Here is a 14,537-nt window from a genome sequence, read left to right on the forward strand (position 1 = left end):
TTGAAATGGCGTTCAATATTTAACAAAAACGTTCCTAGAATAAATTTAAATTCTAATATTTGTTTTCTATTGCGGTAAAACATTTTATTTTAAATTTATACATATTTAGTTATTATCACCTTCAATATACACCCCTCCACTATCCCTACAACGCTCCATGCGAATTTACCATTGTTCGAAACATGCTGAAAGTCTTTTTCTGTGAGCTCCTGCATGACGCGTGCCGCTTTTCCTTTCACAGCTTCAACGGACTGAAATCTTGTTCCTTTTAATGCAGACTTTGACTTTGGGGAACAGATAAAAGTCACATGAGGCCAGGTCAGGCGAATAAGGCGGATGGCCTAAAAAACTGGGATGTTGTACTTGGCTAGAAACGTCTTGTGACAGACAGTGCAGTGTGAGCCGGCGCGTTGTCTTGATGGTGGAACTCCGTGACGTGTTCTTCACACAAATCGGGTCGTTTTTTTCCTTACTCTTTCACGGAGTTGAGCGAGCACCTCACCAGGTAGTAATGTTGATTAATTATAATCGATATTTTCATCCTGTTTTTGGACGTGGAAGGGCGACCCGGGCAGTCATCATCTCCGACATCTTTTCGGCCATCTTGGAAACGCTTGAGCCAATCAAAAACTCGCGCACTTAATTAACATTCATCGCCATAAATTTCATTTAATAAAAGATAAGTTTCAGTAGCGGTTTTACCAAATTTTGATGTGAAATTTCACGACAATTCGTTGCTCTACTACTTGTGTAGTATCGATGTTTTCGGCAAAACAAAACTAACACCTCTTACACAAACGACGGTTCCGGTCAGACAGATTTCTCTACAAACTCGTGAGACGCTGCAATCGAAAGAGAAGGCTTTACGCTGCACAGCTGTCGGTCGTTAAGATTTGGCGCATGCATAGTTCTTCTGTAGCAGCATCAGTCTCGTTATTTAATAGCCACACCTCGTACTTTACTATAAATTTCTTTTATAATCCATTGAAGATCTAAACCTGGGAATCGAAACTACTAACCAACAATACTGCTTCTTACAACTCTGCTACCGTGGCGCCTAAGTGATTAGGTTAATTATAACTTCCGTTTTGGCTAATAGTGGCATCTAATAGGGTTATCTAAGACATTAAAATTTTGGTACAATTGCATAAAACTGCCTCTCACTTAAAAGACCATCATTAACATCAAATAAGAATTAATTTGTAGCTTCAAGCTTCATTTTGTTCCAATAAAATAATGTCAAAATTGGATTCGTTTTTTTTTTTTTTTAGAGAAGCACTAAAAAATGTGTATGTTTTTTTTTATAAAATGCAACTTGTGGGGGAGACTTGGTGGTCCAGTGAAAGTGCCGGAGACTGGAGGGAGCGGTTTGAAAGATTAAGTAAGCAGAGGGAGGCCGGCCGAGTTTATCAGGTCAATGTTACCAATCTGCAGTCAGAGCGCGCGGTCATTAACAGACTATTTCTTCATTTAGTTTAAACTAAAAGATATTGCATTACTTCTAAAACTTACTATAAATCTATTCACTAAATACAGATAATTATTTTTGTCTAGTTTGAATTTACTCTCACTTCTGAAAGAGAAGAAGGCATTGAGTTTGCATCCATTTTTTTTTTTTTTTTTTTAATTGAATATTCACCTTAAATTCAAAATGAAAAAGTAAATTCCAAAACTGATATTTTGTTTATGAACCTTTTTTTCTTTCGATATGAAGTTTTGGTTTTGGTTTTTTGGTTCCTCCTGTTTTATGGGACTTACTCAAAAATGCTCTTTCGTTTATATTTTAAACCTTTTGCTAAAAAATTGCTTTTTTTTTGGAGAGCTACTCTTTTAAACAAGACGAGTTTTTTGTAGATGCTTATGGTTTCCTCTCTTTTTTTAAGGTTTTTCGCTAAATGCCTTAGCAACGTTCTTGCAATACTCCTGGTAGTTAGTTTACAGGAAGTGATTGTCTAGCTAGGAGCCCACCAGGAAAACCCTGGTTTTCCTCGCCAGTAATCCTGTTTCAATCATCTTCCAGAAGATCTGCAAAGGTTTGGCACAGACTAGATTACTTAGTGGATGATTTGAGGATTACTTTCCTATTAGAATGCTTAGAGGATGGTACAAATAAGCCTTTTGGATGTGCTGCCTTGGGGATCAGGACTCACTAATTATCCCAATATTAATGAAGTCCTAATTAAATGCTTCCTTTTTTCACTTTTTATTAAAGAATGTTTTTATTTGTTTTCAAAAATACATCTTTCTAATTTAGAGCTAAATCTTATCCTCCAAAATCTCTCTCTAAACATTTTTTTTTAAAATATATAATATGTAAAAAGTTACAATGTTAGTCTGTTGGTGGAGCTTAGTGCTTATTAGTAGCTTAACTTTACAGATATTTAACATTCCCGAATTCTGCACAAAACTTAATTTGTCTTTCTTAATCTCACTAAATTATATCGAGGGATGGATGTATAAATTCTTAATACTAAGCTTATTTAAGTAATTTTCCAAATATATTTATATATGTAAGACTCTAAATAGATCTTTAATAAATTTAGATTTATATTTTAGATGCACATGTAAAAAAAAAATTGCCAGTCTCACGTATATTAAAAAAAAAAAAATCTAGATTATAGAACACTTTCTAATAAGACATATTTAAAAATTATCCTATATTTTATAGGTCCTAAGTTTTAGTGATGCCCTGCTTAGTGAATTCATCTCATTTGCATAAGATTAGATTCTACCTGACAGCGAAGAATCTTTAAAGAATATTTTTTTGCTTCTAAAGGAGGCAACTAGAATTATGTAAAACTAGTAAATATGATGCATATCTTTAGGAGTGAATGGCCTTAAGTGATTTCAGGCTACTAGTACGATTTGTACCACACCGCCAAAGCTACCATTATACGTTTCTTTATTTTTCTAGCTGAGTTAGAAGTTTTTTAGAATTGATATTAATTTTGGCGAATATTTGGTGAAATTTGTGTTTACGTAGTGTTCTAGAATAAAGTATATTAAAATTATTGCAAAAATTATTTTGAAAGTAATGAGCATTGGAGCTAAATTTAGCCAAACTTTCTTTTCTTTATTTTTGCTTTTAATTCAATTTGACTGCGTCATGTTTCAACCATAAATGGCGTATGATTAAGCTACTTTTCCATTTTCGGACTAAGGGAGAAATAAGTGTTTTTTTTGGAGGTAGTAGTGTAGTCAATTAATTTGGAGGATTTTTTATGCATTACTTTTACACAGCGGATATCCGGATCCATCATTGAAGTGAAGACGACACGGCAATGCTTTTCACTTCACGTAAATCGCAACAGTCGCACACCAAAACCTCTAAACCCATTTCACATTCCTAGAAAACATTTATTACAGTTGTAACTCTTATCCCATCGACTAAGGTTGCCTCTACATTGCTCTATTCATAGACAGAATACTAAATTAGAATTGAACTCAAATGACGTTTCGGATTATTCAGAAGAATAATTGACAATAGATCCATGCTCTCGCTGTACAGAAAAAGTATTAAGTACAATTCCATATCTGGGCATACGGATTATATTTTAGGGTTCAACCAAACTTTAAAACTTCCAAAAACTGCAATCATTTTAATCCTAAATCTTCTCTTCTATGATTCCAATTTAATCGTTCTCAGAGAACTTGAAGACCCTTTCGTCAACCTTATTGCCTGATCCTGTTTTTTTTGTTTTAAAAACCCGCACCAATCTCTGTAATGTTACTCTAATCCTATTGTCCGTTAGCTGTTCTCCAGCCCACATAACTCTTGCAGGCGATTAAAAAAAAAGCCACGCGAATTCCTTACTAGAGTAGTCAACCAGATGGGGATAGCTTCCCCAATCTGAGGGTAGATGTGCATCATTTTGTGTTAAGTGAATGCAATATCATCAGAGTTACTTTTGAAGCAATAAAGCGTCAGTAAAATAGATATAAAATAACAATCCTAGCCTTTGACGTTGTACTTCCAAAGACAAAATTAACCTCAAATATTTGTCATTACAAAATATACTTTCCATTGTTTAGTTTTGGAGAAAGTAAAGATCTGCTGAGAAACACCCGCAGACGTGACAAAGCTAAAAAAGACTTTAATCAACTCTTTAACAAGATTTATGTACAAAATTACAGAAACACAATAACATCTTTTTTGTTTATAGTTTTTATCTTTTTTTCCCCCAATCTATGGAAAAACAAAAGTGATTAACAAATAATAGTAATTTAACAAACGATTAAAGTTACAACATTTTCTTATTTCCTTGATAACCACGAAAGCTTACAATACGTAGTTCTTTTTTGGTTTGTGTTCGTTTTAGTAGGTTAACCTACATTTTTTGGGTAACACTTTAATTTTTAACCTGTAAGGTTTATTAGAAAACAAATTTAAAAAACGGAAAAGTGTTTGAAAAGTCCTACGGAAGGAAGTAGAAATAAAGAATGAAAGATTTTTCAAATATTAAGGCAATTACCTTTCGTTGTTTCACAACATTTTGAAGTTTTTGTTTTTTAAATCCTTTGTAAATGCGTGTAAAGGTATAATATACATTATAATGTATTATATACTTCGTTTTACTTTCAAAAACACATATTCTTATATATACATATCCTCAATATACAGGGTGACCAAAGTTATATGCTCCACCCACTTTTTTTTTAACGGCGGGAAATTTCGAAAAAATAAAAAACACGTATTTAATCATTTTTGGTCTAGTTTATTTTCAGTGATGGACCCATTTTTTTAAACCCCTGAATCTCGAGATACAGCATCCAACTTTTGTTTTTCAAATGGAACGTTATAATTTTTGTTGCATATTTTTATAGTATTTGTGCTCCTAAAAAAACAAAAAACAAATTTTTTTGAAATCGGTTTTCAAAAGTTATGGTAATTTAAAATATGGAAAACAAATTTCAGTTTATAGTCAAAATTACGTTATTTTTTTTTTAAAGAATCTGTTCAAACTGGGCACAATCAATGGATAGGCAAGCCAAAACTCTGACTCCCACGCTTTGCTTGTAGCAGCACTTATGGTGGCGAAGTCAAGATCTAGGTAGGCTAGAGTTATTCGTCGTTTCAGATCATCGACTGAAGCCACGGGATTAAGAATACTTTATTTTTTAGGTATCCCCACAAAAAATAGTCCATTTGGGTTAAGTCCGGAGATCGAGGTGACCATTGGATGGGACAATGAGTCCTTAAGCACTTTTCATGGAAATTTCTGTCCAGGTAACCTCGAACCACTCTCGCATTATGTGCCGGGCAACCATTTTGTTGAAAATAGATATCTAGCCGACGTTGTAGATTCTTCACGTTGAACATCTTCAAGCAGAACTGGCAAAATGTCTCTCAAAAAAAAAGTTAGATACCTTGCACCAGTTAAGTTCTCTCTGTAGAAGTATGGGCCGATTAGTTGATTTCCTAAAACTCCACACCAAACGTTTGTAGAAAAAAAACAACCTGAACGTCCAATAACTCTAGCCTGCCTAGATCTTGACTTCGCCACCATAAGTGCTGCTACAAGCAAAGCGTGGGAGTCCAGAGTTTTGGCTTGCCTAGCCGTTGATTGTACCCAGTTTGAACAGATTCTTTAAAAAAAATTACGTAATTTTGACAGTAAACTGTTTGTTTTTCATATTTTAAATTACCATAACTTTTGAAAAACCTAACCGATTTCTTTTTTTTTTTTTTTTTTTTTTAGGAGCCCAAATACTATAAAAATATGCAACAAAAAATGTAACGTTCCATTTGAAAAACAAAAGTTGGATGCTGTATCTCGAGATACAGGGGTTTCAAAAAATGGATCAATCACTGAAAATAAACTAGACCAAAAATGATTAAACACGTGTTTTTTATTTTTTCGAAATTTCCCGCCGTTTAAAAAAAAAAGTGGGTGGAGCATATAACTCTGGTCACCCTGTATACTTTTAATACAGATAAACGGGCTAAGTTCGATACTTTAACTGACAGTTCAGTAACTGATGGAAGGTATTATGTTATTAGTTACTCGCTTACTTTACGACAAATTGTTACTAAATGTTGCACAATAGTGAAGGTAAAACAAAGAACTTAACCCAACTTACTGCTTCCATTTTCATTGCTGTAATTACTTCTATCTATAATCATCAAGTTTTGTCTAGGTCTAAGAATTTATTTTTTATTGCTGTATAAGAATCGACCAGATAGGACAATTTAAACATATTTTTTTAAATATTTCTTTCTTTATAAAGAATTTGTGTTTGCCATTCCAATTTTGGCTTCCCTAGTGATTGGTTTGGTGGTTTGAATTGCTCCTCTGAAAAAAAAGAAGCTTTTTTTTTAATAAAAAAAAAAAAATACTATAATTTCAACAATCTCTCAATTAAAATGTCAAACTGGCCATAATACTACGAGAAATAAGAAAATAATGGCTAGGGAAACATTTACTTAGCAAATAGTCTAGTTGAACTTTCAATGAATCTAACGCCATGAAAACGACAACACGATATTTTTTCAAACTCACGATGACCCGATTTTTTTTTTGTTTTAAACACTCCATCAACTTGTCTGTCCGATTGCAGTATGGCGTAACTATAATATTGCAAAGTTTAAACTTAGGATTCAAGATTGGCGAGGAATCGTTCAAATAAAGAAACAAACTCGTCTTTTTGCAAACGTTTCGACAAATATATTGTCCTCTTCAGGGCCTGAATATTATAAATACACGAATACAAACAATTCAGTAACACAGAAAATCAGTAAAAAAAAACAGTAATATAAAAATACAATAAATTCTTTATAATTATTGAAAACTTACGTGGCTATGCGGGTTGGTTGAGTTACAGAAACTAAGAGCCAGAACTGGAGAACAGGTTATATACAGATAGAGCGGGACTTACACGGGAATTTTGGCAATGACAATGGGACAGACACAATAGAGTAATTACAATGTTCAATTTCGACAATAAAATAGATATTGGGAAATTTCCTTTAATACAAAAAGCCGGAAAAACCAAAAACCCTTATGATTTAAATAACATAACCAAATGATTAGCAAATCTAACAAAACACAGCAATAATCAAGTACAGAAGTTAGATATCTTTTTATTTTTTAATGATAAAATTTAGACGTCGAATTTAGCCAACTGCTACAACCGGCTTTTTGTATTAAAAGAAATTTCCCAATATCTATTTTATTGTCAAAATTGAACATTGTAATTACTCTATTGTGTCTGCCCCATTGTCATTACCAAAATTCCCGATTAAGTCCCGCTATATCTGTATATAACCTGTTCTCCAGTTCTGGCTCTTAGTTTCTGTAACTCAACCAACCCGCATAGCCACGTAAGTTTTCAATAATTATAAAGAATTTATTGTATTATATTTGTTTATTTTATTTTTGTATTACTGATTTTTTACTGATTTTCTGTGTTACTGAATTGTTTGTATTCGTGTATTTGTAATATTCAGGCCCTGACGAGGTCAATATATTTGTCGAAACGTTGGCAAAAAGACGAGTTGTTTTTTATTTGACCGATTCCTCGCCAATATTGAATCCTAAGTTTAACAATTTACGGACAAGAAACCTATATATTCATATTGCGGAGTTTTCTCAGATTTTTTTTAATACATATAGAAAAATTAAGAAATAAACACTTTATTTGTTAATTAAAAATATTTAAAAAGTCAGTTTTGTCGAGGCTACTCGTCTACTTATATCGAGTTTTAAATACACTGCATACTAATCGATCTTAAAACGATTTCATTATATAAACATCAATCTCATCTACAGCTAACAACACAGTTTCCTTAGTAGAAACGCTGATCTCAGTCAATATCTCTGTACAGATCGCATTCCTGTAAAGTTACAGGTAATGTTTTTGCAAATTGTTAAACTAGGAAAGACCGGTCCCTGCAATCTCTTATATTAACTACTTATTTGTGAGCAATTTGTGTTTAAACTTATCGCGCAAGCTCTAAAATTGGCCAATTTTACTAGTACTTCTATCCTAGATAAATTCACGTTTCTCAACCAATAAAAACTTATATTTTAGGTTTAGTATTACTTTTGGTATATTTGTGCAGTTTTTTTTTTCTCTCATCAAAGTTTACAGTTTAAAATGTCTGAGAATGACATTTATCTTCAAATCAAACGCAGTCTTTCATGCCCTTTAAAAACTTAATCATCTACTTAACTTTCTTCTTTGCTTTATTTTTACGTAATTGTTTCTTAACAAAAGTTTTTATCAAAGATTTCATTTCCTGTTTTTTTTAGTTAACAGTGTTAAATTACTGTTATAGAATTTCTATTCCATAATTGCGGTTTTATAGAAATGTAAGTTCTTTGATTTTTTCACACTCTCTCTAAAATGTTCAGTGATATCAAAGAGAATTTTAACAGAAAAATTTAGATAATTACAATATTTATTGCAAGGGAGACCCGGTAGTAGTTTTTCCTCCATTTTTAATATTGAATGTTGAATGCAAATCATGGATGCTATGGTGATCGTGATCGTCTTAATCAATAAAATATTTTAATAAGTCTCGTTCCTTTTTTGGGGGGTTTCAAATGCGAGTTTTTACTATAGAAGTACCGAATAAATAGTTAATGTGAATTTTAATTCCCCATCTACACAGGATCAACAAAAGGTCATCTCCTCTTTGCGTAGATTGCAATGAGGAGGAGGATTTCAAACATAATAATGATATGTCCACGTTATGTAGTAGAAAGGAAACGAATGTTTGACGACATATACAGGTATTTAGATGCACCATTTCGCTACGAAGAGATAATATTCTCCACCAACATCTATGTGCTTAAATCTATAGCAGAGCTAGCGAAGAAATATGAATGTATTTAAAAGTTATAGCCGATTAGAATGAATGGAAGAAAATGATTAGAGAAGAATTACGGTGATTTTAATTTCGGTTAAGCTATAAGGATGGCATGAATATAGAGTACTGATCCATCCATTAGTTGTAGTTTATGTAAATAGTTGTGGGATGAATGTGTGAAGCGAATGTATTTATAAGTAAGAATGGAGTGTGAGTGATATTCTAGTGATAAGCACCTAGACCAGTGATGGGGAAAGTACGGCTCGCGAAAGTATTTAATCCGGCCCGCCGAGGGTCCATTGACATGGATAGTATATGGCCCGCTATAATTACGTTTTGACGGTCGAGAAGTATAAAGTAGATTCTACTTAGTAGAATAATAGATGTATAACCTAAAGGTGAAGCTAAACTAGCCGCGTAGTTACACAAGTGTGTAATGCTGTAATGTTTTTATAATATTATGATTAAAAGCTTTAACACAAAATGCATTTTTTCTATAATTCTGGCCCTCCTCTAGAAATTCTTAAACTTTGTGGCCCCCCATTAAAAAAGTTTGCCCACCACTGACTTAGACGATGCTGGCTGTATACATAGACGATGCTGGCTGTATGGCGAAAGCCAATGCCAAAAAAAAGACAAAAACAAAAAAAAAGTCCCCATCAAGTCTGTTTAATTGGAACCGCGGAGATACTTGAAGGCTGAATCACTAGTATGTTCAATCAGAAAATGAGAATTGAATTATTTGTTTCCGCTTTCGTCCATGGTAACTAATTAGGCGATTGGACGTTAAGTGAAGTATCAAATTACCGTATTTAGATCGATAAATTTCAGTCTGGTGGGATGCAATCGAAATATACAGTTTTAGCCTCTTGCACTTTTGCATTATTATTATATGATTATTATTTTGGGTATCAAGGATATGACCTAAAGGTTGTTATTGTGAGGCCTCAGGTCCAAATTCGTACCCTGTTAGCCTAGTTTAATCTCATTTCTCACAGATATAGATTATTTGCTCAGATTATGTTACGAAAATTAGTATTAAATAAATATTCAATGATCATATCCCTCTGTAAAGATTACAAAATTCTATCTGGGGTCAATGCCAATGTACCGCCTAAAATTTTACCTCTCTTTTGTTCAAGGTTTTAAAGTCAAAAGAAAAAGATAATGTTACAAAACCGGTAAAAAAAGGTCACCATTAACATAACAGATATGGAATTATAGAATAAAACCCTGCCTTTGTATTCAATAATATTGCACAGAATAAATAAGATTTTTTTGTTATTTAAGCTGAATAAAAGGTAATGGCGTCTTTAATAAATATTTCAGATGAAGGAAAAACAATAATATTTTGGTTTAAAAACATGAACGTGATTCTCTTGAAATAAAACTGGATAAAAGAGAACTATTCATCGATTCTATCTCAAAAGTGGCCTCAATCGAATTTTGGGGAAAAATTTCTTAAAAAGAAGCCGTAGATTTACATGTTTGTAATCGCTATAATCGAAATTTTAGAATACGGAAAATTCTATTTAGCTAAATGGCACCTCTTTGTCAGCCGAATTTTCATTAAATTGGGTAATTCAGTCAGAAATTTGATTCTAATCAATCTAATTTGATTCTAAACTGGTGAAATGCCTAGTTCAACGGCCGAAGAATGTTTTAACAAAAATGCAGTTCAATCAATACGAAGAAATAACTTATGTTCTTAAGCCAAGTAGTTGCTAGCTCTTATCGTTCGGAATAATTGGTAGCAAACTTGATAGATTGATGAGTTTATCCAACATTTCAGACGTTCAACCTCATTTTCAATCAAATCTTGGTAAAATACAAGTATTTACTAGTACTAGAAACTTCCCTATAATAATAATAATAATATTTATTGAAATAGAAAAGAAAATGAACAAAAATTCTTGAATACAAAGTATGTACGGCTTGGAATAAATTCCGTCAGCCGGAGGTTGGGGTTACACAAAATATCAAATATATATATACTTATTAACAAATAAAACAAGATAAGAATACTTAAAATCAAAAAGTGCCAAAAAAATAAAATAAAATAATTTAACTGCAATGAAGTGATATAAAATAAAACAAGAAAAAACAGAAATATGCAATATTCCAGCAATTCAATAATTAAATTCTTGGACAAGGAAATATCGGTACTGCCTTGCACGACTAGCAAATATAATTAAATTTTTATTAAAAGAGTTTAGTAAAGTGACCATCTCAGCCTCAGAAAAGGTAGACGCACCCAGATACCTTGTTCGAAATTCTGACAGTATGAGACACACTGCCAAAAAATGCATAATATCCACCCTAACTTTCAAATTACATAAAGAGCAGAGTTCAATTTGCCTTTCGACCCAAGGAGTACAGTTTAAAAACAACAACTCTCCTCTCAATTTAAAAAAAACCAGCAAAGATCTTTTAATGGGTAAGAGTTGGCCTGGGAATCTCGCTCAAAAGAAAAAAGATTTAACGAGAAGTTTAATTTTTTATAGAACAAAAACTTTGTCGACGATCTGGCTTTTTCTACACACTCCTCCCGATGCGCCAGCCTAACAGTATCCAACAGAACATGCAACTGACCACTCCATAGATGCATATTCTCAACTGAGGGGAAGAAACCAGTAGAATATTTGTCAAAAAGATTGATCCAGTGTTCAAACCAGAATACTTTACGTTTAATTACTTCCAATGCTAGTATTCTAGGAAGACGGTACTCAGGTAGATTCAAAACTTTTAGACAATATCTGAAATGCAGTCTCAGGGTAAACACCTCCAACAAGTCCACACCAGTCTCTAAATACAATATAAAATTTGGGGTTATTGACGGTAAGCAAAAAAGTTTTTTTTATAAAAAAACGTAATAATTTACTAGTACTAGAAACTTCCCTATTAATCATAACTAGTTTTGGTTTTGATAATTGATGATTTTGGGGAATATTGAGGTGCTGTCAATAAATTCACAAACCAATTTTGTTTATTCATACCAAAGTTTCGGGTAAATATAATTACCTTCTTCAGGGTATTGTAAAATTTGTGGAGTTTAGTGTTAAACAGTTGCGATGATGTAGCTCAACATTAAACTCCACAAATTTTACAATACCCTGAAGAAGGTAATTATATTTACCCGAAACTTTGGTATGAATAAACAAAATTTGTTAGTGAATTTATTGACAGCACCTCAATATTCCCCAAAATCATTTCCTATTAATCATAAAACAATTTAACTTAATAAGTTAGTAAGTATGAAATTGCCCATTTTATTCAGGCGGGTTTTACCTCCAACTACCAATTAGGTGACGTGGATGCAACTAGCAAACATACTTTACTATAAATTTCTTTAATTAACCATTAAATAAAATCCAAGACCTAGATACCAGGAATCGAAACCAGTACCACAATACATATTATCGGGTCTCGTCTCTAACCGCTCGGTTATCGTGGTGACTAACATCATATTCGGTGATAGCTGGAAGCCAAGAAACCCAATTCTTAATCATTATAATCCGCTTATTAAGAGAACTCGCTTAGTGTTGAACAAATTGTTTTGTATCAGCAATCCAGCAATGGTATAAGTGAACATCGATAGGAACTTGAAAATAACGAGCTTAATCGATACACTGATGAACTCATCTTAGTTTAATGGACATTAATACGGTCAATTATAGCCGAGATCTGCTGTAATTGACCCTACTGTAATTTGGGCGTGTAGATTGAGTAGATATTTAAGACATGATTGTAAATGAATACTTAAACTACATCTTAAAAGCAAAATGAAAACAAGTTGTTGCAGTGATTTTCTATCATTAAATTAAAATCACTGATGTAATAAAAGTGTTACATGCATAAATTTAAGTTCTAAGTCTCATTACAAGCATCAGGAAAAACGTTACGAAATTGAATAATAAATGAAAGGTGAGAAACGAAGTTTTTTTTTTTTTAGATATATAACTTTCGTATTTCCGCCGGATGTTTAGATTTCACTGGTAATAAATTATGAATAAATCCATGTCTTCTCAAACCAGAATCCAAAATAAATAATCCATTCACAACATTGTGTTGACCTAAATTTTGTTTTTTTGCAATAAACAGGATCTGTGCTTAAGATTACGAAAACACTGGAGGATGTTATGTGGTAGTTTGTCTGTGTCCCACTTAATTAGCATTGGTTTCACCTGTAGCCTTCTCACAGAGCTAATAAAACAATTAAGATCAGAATTTTATGAACATTTATAGCTTTTTATTGTCGTGATAATTGTCTAAAACATCGTGGAAGTTTCAAATACTATAACCTGACAGCTGTAAATGATTGGTTACTATTCCTTAAATGCACTAAAAGAACCTAAAATTTAGGCACAAGCTGGTGCCAAATCCATACTCGTCTTTATGATTTAATTTAAAAACTTTTCACTAAATGTTTAAACTTCAGAATGAAGAATAGTTATACCTAGAAGGTCGAAAGGTTCCTGTAGAGTTGGACGGATGAGAGTCAAATTTGGTAGATAATTGGAGCAGCGATATCAGAGCCGCCCTTTGCTACAGAAATTGGCCGCAAAGCACTGCTTTGGATGTGGATAAATGAAGTGATATTCTTGAGCAGGCCAAGATACTCGTTATTGGATTGCTAAGTTACGGATAATGATGAGGATCCCAATAGACCATTTGTAAGTTGATGATTGAAGTTGTGTTGTTAGCTGTAGGTGAGGTTGATGTCGATCTGTACAGAGACGTAAAGAAGATTTAAGTAGCTTTTAATTTATAAGCACGAGCGGATTTGATTAAGAAGGCTGAAGGGCCAAATGGAATTAAAGATCAAATTTACTAAAAGTAAATTACAATAACTAAACTTGTGGTAACTATTTCTAAAAGATTTGCCGAACTGAATGACGAGTAGAGTAACGTCCGTTAAGAGAGTATAAGAATGAATCCTTAGCGAGCGAATGCAATGCCTGAATGCGATTGAGTTTCCCAAGCTGGGGGTGTGTTGGCTTCCTTATATCCTCTGATTCTTCGGCATCTTCTCATTATTCTCCTGGCCTTAACCCATTAAACCTTTCACATCCACTTTTTCTAACTTTTGAATTTCCCAATTGTGAAACTACAAATTCACGAAAGATTCTAAGTGTATCCTCTACAGAGTTGTCCTCTACAGTGGTAGTAGCTCTACAGACAAATAGCTCTGCTACTTTCTTCTCCAGATCCTTCTGGAGACAAGCAAATCTACAGTGTATCACTTGAACCATTTCAGCCATAATCCAGGGATTCCATTTCTTAGATTTTTTTAGATTTTGAAAAGACGGGGCGGGACCCTATCCCCACGGCACTGCAGCCACACGAGGCTTATTGTGCCTTCCCCTTAAACCTAGTAGGTGAAACCTCCCCTCCTAAGAAGGTCGAGAGCTTTCCCTACTAGTTCCTTCTGCGCTGTTATCTCCTTTGGCCTCAAGGTTCCAAAGATGTCATAGCGCAGTCTCTCAATTGCAGCGCAATCGAAAAACAGGTGAGAGGCCGTTTCCTCCTCTTCCTGGCACAATCTGCACAAAGGTTCCGAGCTAATAAGCTCTATCTTGTGCAGGTGCTTTCTGAACCTTCCGTGCCCCGTGAGTAGGCCTGTAATCAGAGTAATCTGATTCCTGCCTAAACCTAGAGTCACTTTAGTTCTTTGTTTGCACAACAAGAGCATAACCCTCTTGCTGTGTTTGACCCCTGGAAGCAT

At 33.5% G+C, this 14,537-nt stretch overlaps 1 protein-coding gene across 1 annotated transcript in view; it reads left to right on the forward strand.

The window, feature by feature from the left end:
- Cda5 (Chitin deacetylase-like 5) overlaps window positions 1-14,537 on the forward strand; it is a 192,760-nt gene that overhangs the window by 115,371 nt on the left and 62,852 nt on the right. The gene's annotated exons all lie outside the window — the stretch shown is intronic.

The sequence above is a fragment of the Rhodnius prolixus genome, unplaced genomic scaffold, assembly GCF_049639745.1.
Source record: "Rhodnius prolixus isolate KJV_2025 unplaced genomic scaffold, Rpr scaffold_5, whole genome shotgun sequence".
In the NCBI taxonomy this organism is placed as follows: Eukaryota; Metazoa; Arthropoda; class Insecta; order Hemiptera; family Reduviidae; genus Rhodnius; species Rhodnius prolixus.